Raw genomic sequence first — 14922 nt, forward strand, 5'->3', positions numbered from 1 at the left:
GATTCTCTTCCTCATTTAAGAGGAAGTCTGCAGTAATGCAGAGGCAACAGTTAGCATTAAAGGAAGAGAAGGATTTGTCCTAGGAGTGAGGCTTTCTTAGAAGGTCCCCTCCCTCTTCTCCATCACTGCCTACAAACTAGTTTACAAATTCTATCACCTTTAACCCTGAGGTCTCTCTTAAATCTAGCCTTCTGGGACAAAATTATGAACTTCACAGCAACTTGGATGAACTTAGAGTCTATAATACTGAGTGATCTATCACAGATATAAAGAACTGAATATCACATGTTCTCGCTTATAAGTGGACCTTGAATAATTATCATAATATTATAAGAAAAGAATTGGCAGTAGTGGGAAACTGCCAGGGGTGGGGCACACCTTATCAACAAGGGTACCTGCATAATGAACATTTGTATACCTAAGCCTGAATTGTACTCCACATCTTTAAAATTAAAAATTAAATAAATAAATGAAAATCTAGCCTTCTGGGAGGATATCAACAAGATGGCAGATTAGGACTTTCCAGTGCTTGTTCCCTCACAGACACATCAATTTAAACAACTGTTCACACAAAATACACACTCCATAAGCACTAAGGAAAACAGGTAAGAGACTATAGCATTTGGGTGTAGCACTGAAATAAGAAAAGAAGTAAGGAAAAGGGTAGGAAGGATTTTTTACATTACAGGTATCTCTTCTTCCCCCAAATTGGGCAGAACAGCTTGGAGACGTATCTAAAACCTGAGGCAAGGAGAATAAAGTAAGCATCTGATTTTGCCTTGGACTCCAGCACTAGGCCAGCCCCCATAGCCCCAGACTACAGGCTGGCACTCATGGGCCCAGCCTCTAGGCCTGCCCACGTCAGGCTGGCACATGGCACACCCCAATTCCAGGTCAGCACATGTAACTTCAGGCAGTAGGCTAGTACCAGTGGTCCCAGGCAGCAGGCTGGTATTCATGACCCCAGTCTCCAGGCATTGGGTCTGCCTAGCCCTAAAGGTCTGGCTAGCCTCTGGCCTCAGGCTCCAGGCCAGACCCTGCAGCCTCACATTCCAATGGTCTCAGGATCCAGACCCATTCCAGTAAGCCCCAGTGCCAAGGAGACTCCTGGGAAACAAGCCTGTAGGAGTACCTCAGCACCAAGCTGGTGTCTGTGGCCTCAGACTCTAAATCAGCCCTTGCAAAGCTAGTCTCTAGGCCAGACAGCACGCACAAACCAAGCCTCCAGACTCACTCTTGCAGACCTAGGTTTTAGGTGAGTATCCATAGCCCGCAGCACCAGCCCAGAACCCACTAACAGAGTCTCTAAAACAACCCTCATGGACCCAGACTCTAGGTCAGTCACTGTGTCCTTAAAAGGTTCCAGTGGACCCTGGGTCCAGGTCACCCCAGCAATGGGATAATACCCACATACTCAGGCTCCAGGATCACCCCTGCAAGCCCAAGCTCCATGCCAGCTCCAGGACCCAGGCCTACCTCCACGGACTCAGGCTTAAGGCTCACAGAGCACTAGGTTCACCCCAGAGAACTCAAGTTGCAGCCCAGCCCCAAAAGACACAGGGCTTCAGGTCTTTCCCAGTGGACCCAGATCCAGACATAATCCTAAAGACTTAGGCTCAAGGTTTACCCCTACGAACCCAAGCACAAAACTCACCCACCTGCTGACCCAGGCAGGCCAGCCTGCCTAGGGGCACCAACAGAATCTCTAGACAATCTAACGGGTGAAGAGCTTTGCTTGATGAAGCCAGTCTGTAAAGACTTCTTCAAATGTGCAGGCACAAATGCATAGCCACAATATCACAAATAATTAGAGAAATATAACAATATCAAAGGAGCAAAATAAAGCACCCATAACTGGTCCTAAAGAAATGGGTAGTGGGCAAAGAATTAAAAATAACTATCTTAAAGAGCCATAAGATGACACAGATATAAAACTAAATAAAATCTGGTAACAAACAAACAACAATTAGAGTTCTAAAGACAGAAACCATAAAAAAAGAACCAAATAGAAATTCTGGAGATAAGGAATACAATGACCAAACTGAAAAATTACACGAAAAGCTTTAATTGAGTAGACAATTAAGCAGATAAAAAAAAAAAAAATGAGCTTGAAAACAAGTCATTTGAGATTACCTAGCCAGAGGAACAAAAAGAAAAAAGAATGATAAAGACTGAAGAAAGCCTCCAGGACTTATAGGTCACCACCAAGTGATAATATATGCATATGAGAGGCTCAGAATGAGAAAATCAAGAAAAAGATTATTTAAAGAAATAATGATGAGCTGGGTACAGTGGCTCATGTGTATAATTCCAGCACTTTAGAAGGTAAATACAAGAGGATTGACTGAGACCAAGGGTTTGAGACCAGCCTGAGCAACACGGTGAGACCTTGTCTCTACAATAAACCAAAATATTAGCTGGGTATGGTGGCACATGCCTGTAGTTCTAGCTATTTGGAGGGCTGAGGCAGGAGGATCACCTGAGCTACTGTGGTAGCTATGATTATGCCACTGCTCACCAGCCTGGGCAACAGAGGACACTCTAACTCAAAAAATAAAGAAATAAGGACAGAAATCTTCCCAAATATGAAGAGGAACATGAACATTTAGATCTGTTAATCCTAAATATCCCCAAATAATTAAATATAAAGAGATCTTCACCAAGACACCTTAAAATCATATTCTCAAAAGTCAAAGACAGAAAATTTTGAAAGCAGCAAGAGAAGGGAAGCCCTATAAGATTATTAGCTGATTTGTCAGCAGAACTTTGCAGGCCAGGAGGGAGTGGAAAGATATGTTTAAAGTGGTGGGGGAAAAAAACTGTCAACAAAGAAAACTCTATTCAGCAATGATATCTTTCAGAAATGAAGGAGATACAAGGACCTTTCTAGAGAAACAAAAATTGTGAGAGTTCATCACCACTAAACTTGCCTTACAGGAAATGCCAAAAGGATTTTTTCAAGTCAAAAAAAAAAGGATGATAAAAACATGAAAACATATGAGATATAAAATGCAGTGTAAAGGTAAAAAATACAGTTACATTCAGAATATTCTAATACAATGGTGGTGTATAAGTCACTTGTAACTCTAGTAAAAAGTTAAAAGACAAACATATTAAAAATAACTATAGCTACAATCATTTGGTAATGATATATGACATGTAAAATATGTAAATTGTGACATCAATAACATAAAATGTAGAAGGAGGAGAACTTAAAATGTAGTTTCCTACGTGGTCAAAGCTAAGTTGTTATCAGTTGTTACATATTCCATACAAATGGTAACCAAAAGAGAGCAATGTGGCTACACTTATATTAGGCAAAAACTTTAGTAAGAGACAAAGATAGTTATTGTATAATGATAAAGATGTAAATTCACCAAGAGGATATTACAGTTGTAAACATATATGCACCCAACATCAGAGCACCTAACTATATAAAGCAAATATTAACAGAAATGAAGGGAGAAATAGACAGCAATACAATAATAATAGTGGATTCAATGTCCTGCTTTCAAAAGTGGATAGATCATCCATATACAAAATCTATAAGAAAACAGCAGACTTGAACAACACTACAGACCAAATGGATCTAATAGACATATAAAGAACATTCCACCCAACAGCAGCATGTTGTTCTTTTCAAGTGCACAAAAACAATCTCCGGGATACAAATTAACATAGAAACAGAAACTAAATACTGCATGTTCTCATTTATAAGTGGGAGCTAAACACAGAGTACCCACAGGCATAAGGATGGGAACAACAGACACTGGGGATTCCTGAAGTGGGGAGGTAGGAAGCAGGGGTAAAGATTGAAAAACTACCTATTGGGTACCATGCTTACCATCTGGGTGATAGGCTCAATAGAAGCCCAAACCTCACTATCACACAATACAACCATGTAAAAATCCTGCACATGGACCCTTTACATTTTAAATGTTGTGTGGTACACACACACACTTACACACACACACACACACACACACACACACACACGTACACACACACACACACACACACACACACACACACACACACACACACACACTGGAATGAATTTTGACCTTTAAAAAAAAAGGAAATCCTGAAATTTGTGACAACATGGATGAATCTGGAGGACATTATACTAAGTGAAATAAGTCAGGCACAGAAACACAAATACTGCATAATCTCACTTATGTGCAACATCAAAAGAAAGTTAACTCAGAGAAGCAGAGATTTAGAGTGGTGGTTGCCAGGGTCTGGGGCAGGGAATGAGAGGTGTCAGAGTTTCAGTTAGACAAAATGAAAAATGATAAGTAAATAAGGTGATGGATATGCTAATTAGCTTGACAATCACATCGCAGTGTATACATACATCAAAACATCACATTGTACATTGTACATATATACAATTCTTATTTGTCAATTATACTTTAATAAAGCTGGTAGGAGATGGATCCAGCCTTCTCCCCCATTGTAAATGCACTATATCAAGCTCTCAGGACTAATCAACTAAGTTACAGAATAGCAACCTCCTAATAGGACTTCCTCCTTCCAGGCGATGAGATGCTCTTCAAGACCTCCCTTCTGCTCTGAAACAATGAGGGCAATCCTGATGAGTGAGCAAACAGAGGCTATTTGCTCTGCTTCCAACCTCACCTGACATTAGACAGCAACTTCTATCCTTCAGTATTAATAGACCGTTTGCTATTCCATGTATATGGTCTATGCTTTCTCATCCCTGAATTTTAATAAAATCAAAAATATCTAAAATTTTCATTTTCTTTTTGTCTTGAACTGAAATATTTGTACATTTATATAACATCACAAGAAGGATCTATCTCAATATCCAGGCTTAGATAACAAAAACTCCTCCTTAATAAACAGTGCTATAATAAACATGCATGCACAGGTATCTTTTTTGTAAAATGATTTGAGTTCCTTCAGGTATATTCCCAGAAGGGGATTGCTGTGTCATATTGAGGGCCAATTTCTATTTTTTTTAGAAATCACCTCACAGTTTTTCATAGAGGTTGAACTAGTTTGCACTCCCACCAACAGTGCAGAAGCATTTCCTTTTCTACGCATCCTTGCCAGCATCTGTTTTGTTTTGTTTTGTTTTGTTTTTGATGATGACCATTCTTACTCGAGTTAGGTGGTATCTCAGTGTGGCACTAATTTGCATTTCTCTGATGATTAGTGAGGCTGATCATTTTTTCATATGTCTTGGCTGTTCATATGCCTTCTTTTGAGAAATGTCTATTCATGTCTTTTTTCCTGCTTTTTAATGGGACTGTTTGTTTTTTTCCTTTCAGCACGTTTGTGTTCCTTGTAAAGCCTGAATGTTAAGCCTTTCTCAGATATACAGTTGGCAAATACTATTTCCCATTCGGTGGGGTGTCTCTCCACTTTCTTGATGGTTTCTTTTGCTTTGCAAAAGCTTTTCTGTTTGATGAGGTCTCACTTGTCTATCTTATCTCTTACGGCATGGGCTTTTGAGGTTTTGATCAGGAATTGGCTGCCTACTCTGATTTCTGTAAAGTTGTCTCCTGCGTTTTCTTTTTTCTTTTTTTTTTTTTTTGTTGAAGTCCCACTCCATCACCCAGGCTGGAGTGCAGTGGTACACTCACGCCATCCCAGCATCGACCCAACCTGCTGGGCTCAGGTGATCCTTCCACCTCAGCCTTCCAAGTAGCTAGAACTACAGGTGCACACTACCATGCATGGCAAATTTTTTTTAAAAATTTTTTTATTTTAGAGACGAGGGCTCACCAAGTTGCCCAGGCTGGTCTCAAACCCATGGGCTCAGGCAATCTACTAACCTTGGCCTCCTAAAGAACTGGGATTACAGGCTGAGCCACCGAGCCCAGCCACTTACATTTTTCTAAGATTCTTATAGTTTGAGGTTTTTTTTTTTTTCTTCTTTTTTTTGAGTTGGAGTCTCACTCTGTCGCCCAGACTGGAGTGCAGTGGCCACTCCCGGCCACCGCAGCCTCGACCTGCTGGGCTCCGGCGATCCTTCCGCCTCAGCCTTCCAAGTAGCTGGAATTACAGGCATGTGCTACCACACCCGGCTGATTTTTTGATTTATTGTAGAGATGAAGTCTCGCTGCCCAGGCGGGTCTCGAACCCGCGGACTCAGGCAATCCACTCACTTCAGCCTCCCAAAGGCGCGGGATTACAGGCTGAGCCACCGAGCCCAGCTAGTTTGAGGTTTTATGTTTAAGTCTTTGATCCATGTAGAGTTGATTTTTGTGTATAGTGATAGGTAGGGGACCTGTTTCATTCTTCTGCATATTTATTGCAACACTATTCACAGTAGCAAAAACATAGAACCAACCATGCTGCCCATCAAAAGTGGACTGGATTTTTTTTAAAATGTGATACATATACATGATGGAATATTATGCAGCCATAAAGAAGGACAAAATTATGGACTTTGCAGCAACTTGGATGGATTTAGAGTCTATCACACTCAGTGATCTGTCACAGAAATAAAGAAGTGAGTGCCACATGTTCTCACTCATAAGCGGACCCTTAACATCTAGCATAATACTGCAAGAAAGGGATTGACAGTAGTGGGACATTGGCAGGGGAGGGAGGTGCACATAACATTAACAAGGGTACCTGATCCTAGTCCAGGCAAAGTGAAGTCCAATGGGAGAACCAAACTTCACCTGTAAGTAAGTCACTTAGGTACCCAATCTTGACTTAGTACCCCACGCCTTTAAAATAAAAAAAAAGACTAAATAGACAGGGAAAAATCAACACACAAATCAACACTGTAGTTCCAAAAAGGGCCCTTTAAAGACTCAAAACAATAGACTCCCTTTGAAAGAAATAAACACTAACAAAAAGAGAGAGAAAATAAGAATATTCCAATTCATTTCTAGAAAATATGCCCAAGAAAACTGCATTCATGGCACAGAGGCACTTTTGAAGACAGAACAAATTAATATTAGTAAAGACTGTACAAAAATGAAAAGAGTTTTTGTTGAATTAAAAATTGTCATGTGGCTGGGCATGGCCATTCACACCTGCAACCCGGTGCTTTCAGACACCAGGTTGGGAGGATCGCTTCAAGCCAGGAGTTTAAGACCAGCCTGGAAAACATATCCAGACCCTGTCTCTACACAAATAAAAACATTAGCCAGGCATGTGGTGCGCACCTGTAGTCCTAGCTACTCCAGAAGCTGAGGCAAGAGGATAATTTTAGTCCAGGAGTTTGAGGTTATAGTGAGCTATGATCACATCATTGCACTCCAGCCTGAATGACAGAGTGAGATCCTTTTTCTTAAAAAAAAAAAAAAAATTTGCAATTAAAAGATTCAATATGCACAGAGTAGGAATGCCAAAAGGAGGGAACTAAACATATGGAGAATTTGTGATAATCAAATAATGAGTAAAACTTTCCTGATCTGAAGCAGGAATTAAGTTTTTAAAATCAACTAGGACTCACTGTGTTCCAAGCAAAAGGAATCCACACTAAGACCTATACAAGTGGGAGAAAAAAGCTACTATTTTACAGTAAAACTCATACTTCTCTTTCATGACTATAAACTCCCCCCTCCCCCAAAAATAGCAGTTTTGACAACAAAAAAGTACACTTCCCCTAGCAAAACTTTTTTTTTTTCTTTCTGAGTCATGGTTTCACTTTGTCGCCCAGGTGGAGTGCTCAGTCTCAACCTCCTGGGCTCAAGCCATCCCTCTGCCTCAGCCTCCTGAGTAGCTGGGGAGCGCACAACATCACAGCCAGTTAATTAATTTATTTTTTGTAGAGATGAAGCCTTGCTATCTTGCCTAGGCTGGTCTCAAACTCCTGGGCTCAAGCAATCCTCTTGTCTCAGTCTCCTAAAGTGTCAAGATTATAGGTGTGACCAACCAAGTCCGGCCCCCTAACAAAATGTTATATTTAGCCAAGCTATTGTTTATATGTGAGGTAAAAGTGAAATATTAATACATATTCAGACATGCAAAGACTTGGAAAAATACTAGGAATGTACTTTCTCTGTGAAAATTTTCAGAAAATGATACAATAGCCAGTACTAAGGAATACATTTTCCAAATGGAAAACTGTGATATTAAAAAAAAACAAAAAACAACTGAAGTTAAGCAATGAAAAAGAGTAGGAAGATTTAACTGAATTACTTGTATGTTTAGAGACAAGGTCTCAATCTGTCACCCAGGCTGGGGTGCAATGGGATGATCATAGCTTATTGTAACCCTGAACTCCTGGGCTCAAGTGATTCTTTCGCCTCAGCTCCTGAGTAGCTAGAATTAAAGGTGTGTGCCACCATGTCCTGCTAATTTTTTTAATTACTTTTTTTGTAGAGATATAGGTCTTGCTATGTTTTCCAGGCTGGTCTTGAACTCCTAACCTCAAGCATTCCTCCTGCCTCAGCCTCCTCAAGTGCTAGGATTATATGCATGAATCATTGCACCTGCCTGCATTACTTTTACTATAATGCCAATGTCAAAAGAAATTTTTGAAGATATGAAAAAGTATGCGATTATATTAGTAAAATAATAGATAATAATCAGATCCGAAATTGTATCAATAAAAATGGAGAAATAAGTCAGAAGATACAGAAAAAAGCAAGCCCAATATTTTGTCTTTAAATGGCATTAAAAGGAAACTGATTTGTTCTTATATTTTAAACAAAGGAAAAGTTTTTTCAAAAAAAAAAAACCACCTTCTAATTCACTTCTGTGAAAATGAACAAAGCAATGCTCCATATAGCAAAATATTTTTAAAAGACTACAGTGTAACCGTTATGTATTTCTAAAACCCAGCCCAAGGCTTGCCACATGGTAAGTGTCCAATACATACTTATTGAATGAATAAATGGCAGAATGTGATGAGATGAAGAAATCCATAATCTTAATCAAGAAAATATATGTGAATGGGCTTAATATTCTTATTAAAAGATATAGACTTTCAGATTTGGTTAGGATACAGTTTATAAACAACTTGCCTAAAATAATATAATGCTGAAAATTAAGAACAAAAGGACAGGCAAGAATATATTGAGTCTTTATTCATATTGTGAAGGGTTTCAAATGACTTAAGAGATAAGAAAGGAATAGGCTAGCCCTAGGGTTTCTGGTTAGTTCTGTTAGATTCAAATCCTCCATCACTTCAACTTAGTAATTAATTTTAACCAAGAGTTTTCTATCTTCCATTTCTTATAGACCTGTACATTTGCTTGTCATCACTGTGCCAGCAGTTCACTGATGTATTTTTTTCCTGCTTTATTTACTCACTTTTGAGTCAGGGTCTCACCCTATCGCCCAGACTGGAGCGCAGTGACAGAACCATGACTTACTGCAGCCTTACTCTCCTGGACTTAGGCGTTCCTTCAGCCTAAGCTTCCTGAATAGTTGGGACTACAGGTATGTGCCACCATGTCTGGCTAGTTTATTTTTATTTTTTGTGGTGATGAAGTTTCACTCACTACATTGTCTAGGCTGGTCTCAAACTCCTGGGCTCAAGTAATCTTCCTGCCTCGGTCTCCCAAAGTGCTAAGATTATAGGCGTGAACCACCACACTCAACCTTATTTTTTTCTACTTTATTTTATTTTATTTTATTTTTTTGAGTTGGAGTCTCACTCTGTTGCCCAGACTGGAGTGCAGTGGCCGCTCCCAGCCACCGCAGCCTCAACCTGCTGGGCTCCGGCGATCCTTCTGGCTCAGCCTTCCAAGTAACTGGAACTATAGGCGCACACTACCACGCCCAGCTAATTTTTGGATTTATTGTAGAGATGAGGTCTTGCCTGCCCAGGCGGGTCTCGAACCCACGGGCTCAGGCAATCCACTCACCTCAGCCTCCCAAAGTCGCGGTATTACAGGCTGAGCCACCGAGCCCGGCTTTTTTTTCTACTTTAAAAGTGACTCAATCAAACAAGTCCCTTTTGACTTATAAATCAATAAAAATATATTCATATTATCATTACTGCCATCCCGACTGAAATTCATAGCTAGGAAGACTTTTTCCTTCCTCATTTTAGGCTAGCATCTGTATTCAAGTTATAAGACATTATAATGTTTGAAAGGAAATGGGGAGAAAGGCTCCCCATACAAGGAGAAAGGCTGCTACTGTGGTGCCAAAGGCAATAACATGGCAACTTTGCTTCAAAAGATGCTTTTGTCCTTTCGAAGCATCATTTTCAATGAAGTAAACATAAATCCTCGTATACAGAATTGACTGGATCCACCAGAAGTTTTGTGCCAAACTGAAAGTGTCGTTTAGAGAAATTAAATGGCATCTATAAATTTACCAATGGAAAAGATGGCTGTCTCAGAATCACACAATGCTAGAGTTGAAGGGAATCCTTTCGATCCAAAAACCTAAATTTACAAACAAAGAATTAGGCAAAGATAAACTATTTACCTGAGATTACACAGCTGAAAAGTTCTAGCTATATAATGTTGCCAGCTAACAGAACCTAGCGAAGACACCCGATAAATACTATTAATTGGTCAGTTATAAAAGAATGACATAGTAAAGTTACAGAAGATGATTGGCAGTTCAAGATCTAACTGTGCATGTGTATAGAGTAATAATCCCGGGGATATAAGAATATGTAAAAGGAGGGTTTACAAAATAAAGTCAGAGAGACAGAAGGTGGAATAGAGAATTCACTCCAAGTAACTGGTTTGCCATCTTGGCCAAAAAGCTGAAAAGTAATGTAGAGGCCCACCCTTAATCATCTGAGACTTCGTTTTTGGCACCCCTCAAGGAGGTTTCCCTTTCACAGGTCAAAGAGAAAACTTGGGAGGTATACTTACTACCTTCTTTTTTTCTAGTCTTAGGAGGAAAAAAGAATTTTCTTGTGATTTTACCTAGATGGCAATAGGTATGATCCAATTAATAGATAATTCAATTTCTGAATTATCTATTTTCATACAGCTAAGCAAAGTAAATGAAATCCCAAGGAATATGCTTTACCTATTTACTATAACCCTGCTGTATTAAATACAAATACTTTTTTAAAAGCATAGGTTCATACTGTAGTAGTTATAATGCTGATTATTAAAATATATTGAGCTTTTATTAGGCAGGCTCTATTTTAAGCAGTTTTCATATATAATATCTCATTTAGTCCTCATAACCACTCCTTAAGGCAACTGCTGTTATTATCCCCATTTTTGAAAGGAGAAACCTGGGGCATTAAGGAAGATCATTGATCAGAAAGAAGTAGAACCAGGGTAAACCTAAGCATCTGGAACCCACAAGCTTACGCCCCAACACTATGGTGGATCAGTCTCACTATTCTGATCCTATACTTAGCTAGAGAGCATGGAGATAACTTTGCAATTCTGTTCTCCCACTTTCTTCCTTATTTGAATTTATTAACCAAGAAAATAACGTTTATGTAATATTAAGAGGTCAATTAAGAATAGAAACATTCATTACTCTGGTTTCAGAGCCTAAATGCAGTTGTCTGAGTTTCAAGGAAATGAGATCTCTTTCTCGTCTTCCTAGATTAGCATGACAACCCTTGACTTCCACAAATCTGGTTTGCCTGATAGCAGTAGTACAAATGATATATGAATGAGTACACAGCTGTATCTTTGCATCCTCAAATCAAGGGCAGAACTCCCCACGTCATAGGAATCATTCAGCATCTTCTTCTAGCAAAACATGTACTAGAAAGAATTGGGCCTTTGTTCTAGTTTCTTTTATTTTAGAAAGCTGCACCAGGACTGCCTGTAAAAGGGTCTTCCCTCCACCCCCAGACAGTAGTGAGAATAACATTTATTTAAATCTATATTTGAATTTCAACCTTAACCCAGCCAATTTTTTCTTTTCTTTCTAAGCAGTTCTGAATTGCATCCACTTACTTAAAATTATTTCCCAAGAAGTGTTAGGTAATGGGTTTTTAAATATGTGGTAGGAAAAAATCTGATAAAGGATTTTGATTCAACATACATGGTTTTATTTCGATAAACATGCTTGGTTAATATAATAGTTGTTGTTTTTTTAAAAATTATCTATGACATATAGAAAGGATTAAATCTGGCTGGGCATGGTGGCTCATGCCTGTAATCCCAGCTCTTTGGAAGACCAAGGCACCAGGACTAGTTGAGTCCAGGAGTTGGAGACAAGCCTGTGCAAAATAGCGAGACAATGTCTCTACAGAAAAATTTTAAAAGTAGCCAGACTTGGTGGTGTGCACCTGCAGTCCCAGCTACTCAGGAGGCTGAGGTGGAAGGATTGCCTGAGCCCAGGAGACTGAGGCTGCAGTAAGTCAGCTGTGTGACTGTGCCGCTGTACTCTAGCCGGGGACTTTTAAAAAAAGGATTAAATCCTGTTTGACATCTGTAGATGCTGAATGTTTTGCATGCTTTTGTTACGGTAAGGTTGAGTTACTGTAATTCTTTGTTTGCAGGTTTGACAACAACATCATTACAAAGTTTGTAAAGGTTCCAGGAGAGAACAGTAGGTATGATCCAGGCACCTATAGGAACCCTGGCTATTTTTCTCATATGTCAAAACTTCTAAAATATTCTTGCCTGTCTTTCAACCTAATCTCCTTGAAAATGTGGGTTCTGAGGAATTGGGATTATTTATGGTGCTATTTGAGATTGGTTATAGTGTACACAAGAAATTCTCCCATTTATGTCTTGATGAGATTAGTCTTATTTTTATTTCCGGAAGTTATGCATTGAGATTTGAGGAAATATTTCTTAAAGCATGTGTACTATTTAGCTCTTTTATTTCTTTATTTTGGAAAAGTACATCAGTGGTATTCCTTTTCAGAGTAATTACTAGGTAATGCTGCACATTCATGGTTAATTTGAAATCCTTTTAAAAGCCCTACTCTATAAATTTTCATTTTCAAGATTTAAAATATTGACTTACTGACTTTCTCCAGCTGGCTGTCAAGTATTCAGAAATGGGATAAAGAACAATAGAGTAAGCTACCAGTTAATGCATTTTTCTCTTTCCAAAAATAGATCTTTGGCCTAAGGACTGTTGAATCTACATAATGGCAAATTCTGGAACAGTTTTGAGGTCTGACTATTGGCTGTATCGCTTAATAACTGTATGACCTTGAGTAAGTTACTTCAATTTTCTCCACCTCAGTTTTCTTATCTATATATAGGGGATAGTAATACAACCTGACTTAGGATGATGATAAGGATTAAATAAGTGAATAAAGGTAAACATTTAGAAACTGTGCCTCATATGAATGCACTGAGTGTTCAGTGAGTATTCAGTAAGTTATTAGTTGTTGTAGTTGCAATGATTAAGAGAACTTTTTGTCCTCTGAATCCAGTTTTAGCATGATCTTTCCTTAAAGGAGGTGCAGACAGTAGTCATTCCCATGTTTATAATAATTTTCGTAATCTAGAGCAGGGTCAGGAAACTATGGCCTGTGGGTCAAATCCAGCCCACTGCTCTGCTTTTGTAAACAGTTTTGTAAATTAGTTTTATTGAACACAGTCATATTTATTCATTTACATATTGTCTGTGGCTGCTTTTGCACTATGACGGCAGGCTGAGTAATTGCAACAGAGATTATATTATTATCTGGCCTTTACATAAAATGTTTGTCAACCTCTGATTTAGAGTAAAATAAAGTTTCAATGTTTATTTGAAAGGTCAGTGAATGACAGGATGGGGGAGTACTGGAATTTGTACCCAAAGACAATTGTTTTTGCTCTGTCTCTACTACTGGTTGCTGTGTGGATTCAAACAAGTCACATTACTCAAATTACCTTTCTGGGGCTCAAGTTCTTCATTCATAACACGTATAAGAAGATGATCATAATCCTCAACTTACATAATTAGTGTATGTTTTAAGTATAAGAACATGCATAAAAGTACTTGGTCAAATTTAAGTGACTAAGTAAATTTGGAACATTAATCATTGACAAATTTACCAAATCTAATCCACTCACTCGCCTTCTTGACAAAGTCTCGTAACAGGTCTAAATGTTCCCTTCCCAGGCTGATTCTGGGTCCAGGTCCTGCTGTGGCCTGCTTTTAGCTTCTTCTTTAATGAATAATTTCTCTCCAATCTGAGTCTTTATAATAATGAATTTGGTTACAGGCTACAAGGAACACATGATTAAGTAATTATATTCTTTTGTCTCCGAAAGGTCATCATTAAAAAGTAGTGTTTTCCAGTCAATGGCAGAAGCTGTACACATACAGCTCTAAGGGACCCTTTGTCAGCTGGGCTCGTTAAATGCCTGCCATACTCTCCTACATTTTATTGTCAGAGTGTGTTCACTCCTTGGCAATTTTTTTTTTTTTTTTTGAGTCGGAGTCTCTCTGTTGCCCAGACTGGAGTGCAGTGGCACGCTCATGGCCAACGCAGCTTCAACCTGCTGGGCTCAGGTGATCCTTCTGCCTCAGCCTTCCAAGTTGCTGGAACTACAGGCGCGCTACCATACCTGGCTTATTTTTTTATGTATTGTAGAGATGAGGTCTCACCAAGTTGCCCAGGCTGGTCTCGAACCCCTGAGCTCAGGTAGTCCTCTTGCCTCCCAAAGTGCTGGAACTACAGGCTTGAGTCACCAAGCCCGGACGGACGACAATTTTGCATTTCTGTCCCAGGGTTCTTGGTTCACACCTTCATGTTTCTTCCCTCTTGCTGGTCTTTGACTCTTTCTTTATTGAGTAGAATTTTCTCTTATGTCTATTCCCATATTTAGCACACTTATTGCTTTAAAGAAAGAACAACAATTCCACAATTGCTTTTTCCCTTTTTCTGAAAACGTAGGATCCTGATCCTTTTTCTCATTCCAGACCAAGTTATGAGAAGGAAGCGCAGTTCCACCTACAAAGTGGTGGGTCTTCCTTTTTATATGCAGCACCCTCCCTCCTATTCTCCTGGATAGTGCACTGTGGGTTATCTACCATTATCTTGGTGTCATATAATGGAATGCTGTTCTGTTAAAAGTCTGAGAATTTACAGAACAGAGA

The 14922-nt window shown here is 39.2% G+C and overlaps 1 protein-coding gene across 1 annotated transcript in view; it reads right to left on the reverse strand.

Moving 5' to 3' along the window:
• Positions 1-14922, reverse strand: part of AKAP6 (A-kinase anchoring protein 6) — a 295731-nt gene that overhangs the window by 64797 nt on the left and 216012 nt on the right. The gene's annotated exons all lie outside the window — the stretch shown is intronic.

The sequence above is a fragment of the Carlito syrichta genome, unplaced genomic scaffold, assembly GCF_000164805.1.
Source record: "Carlito syrichta isolate Samal-C Ts95f unplaced genomic scaffold, Tarsius_syrichta-2.0.1 Scaffold306534, whole genome shotgun sequence".
NCBI lineage: Eukaryota > Metazoa > Chordata > Mammalia > Primates > Tarsiidae > Carlito > Carlito syrichta.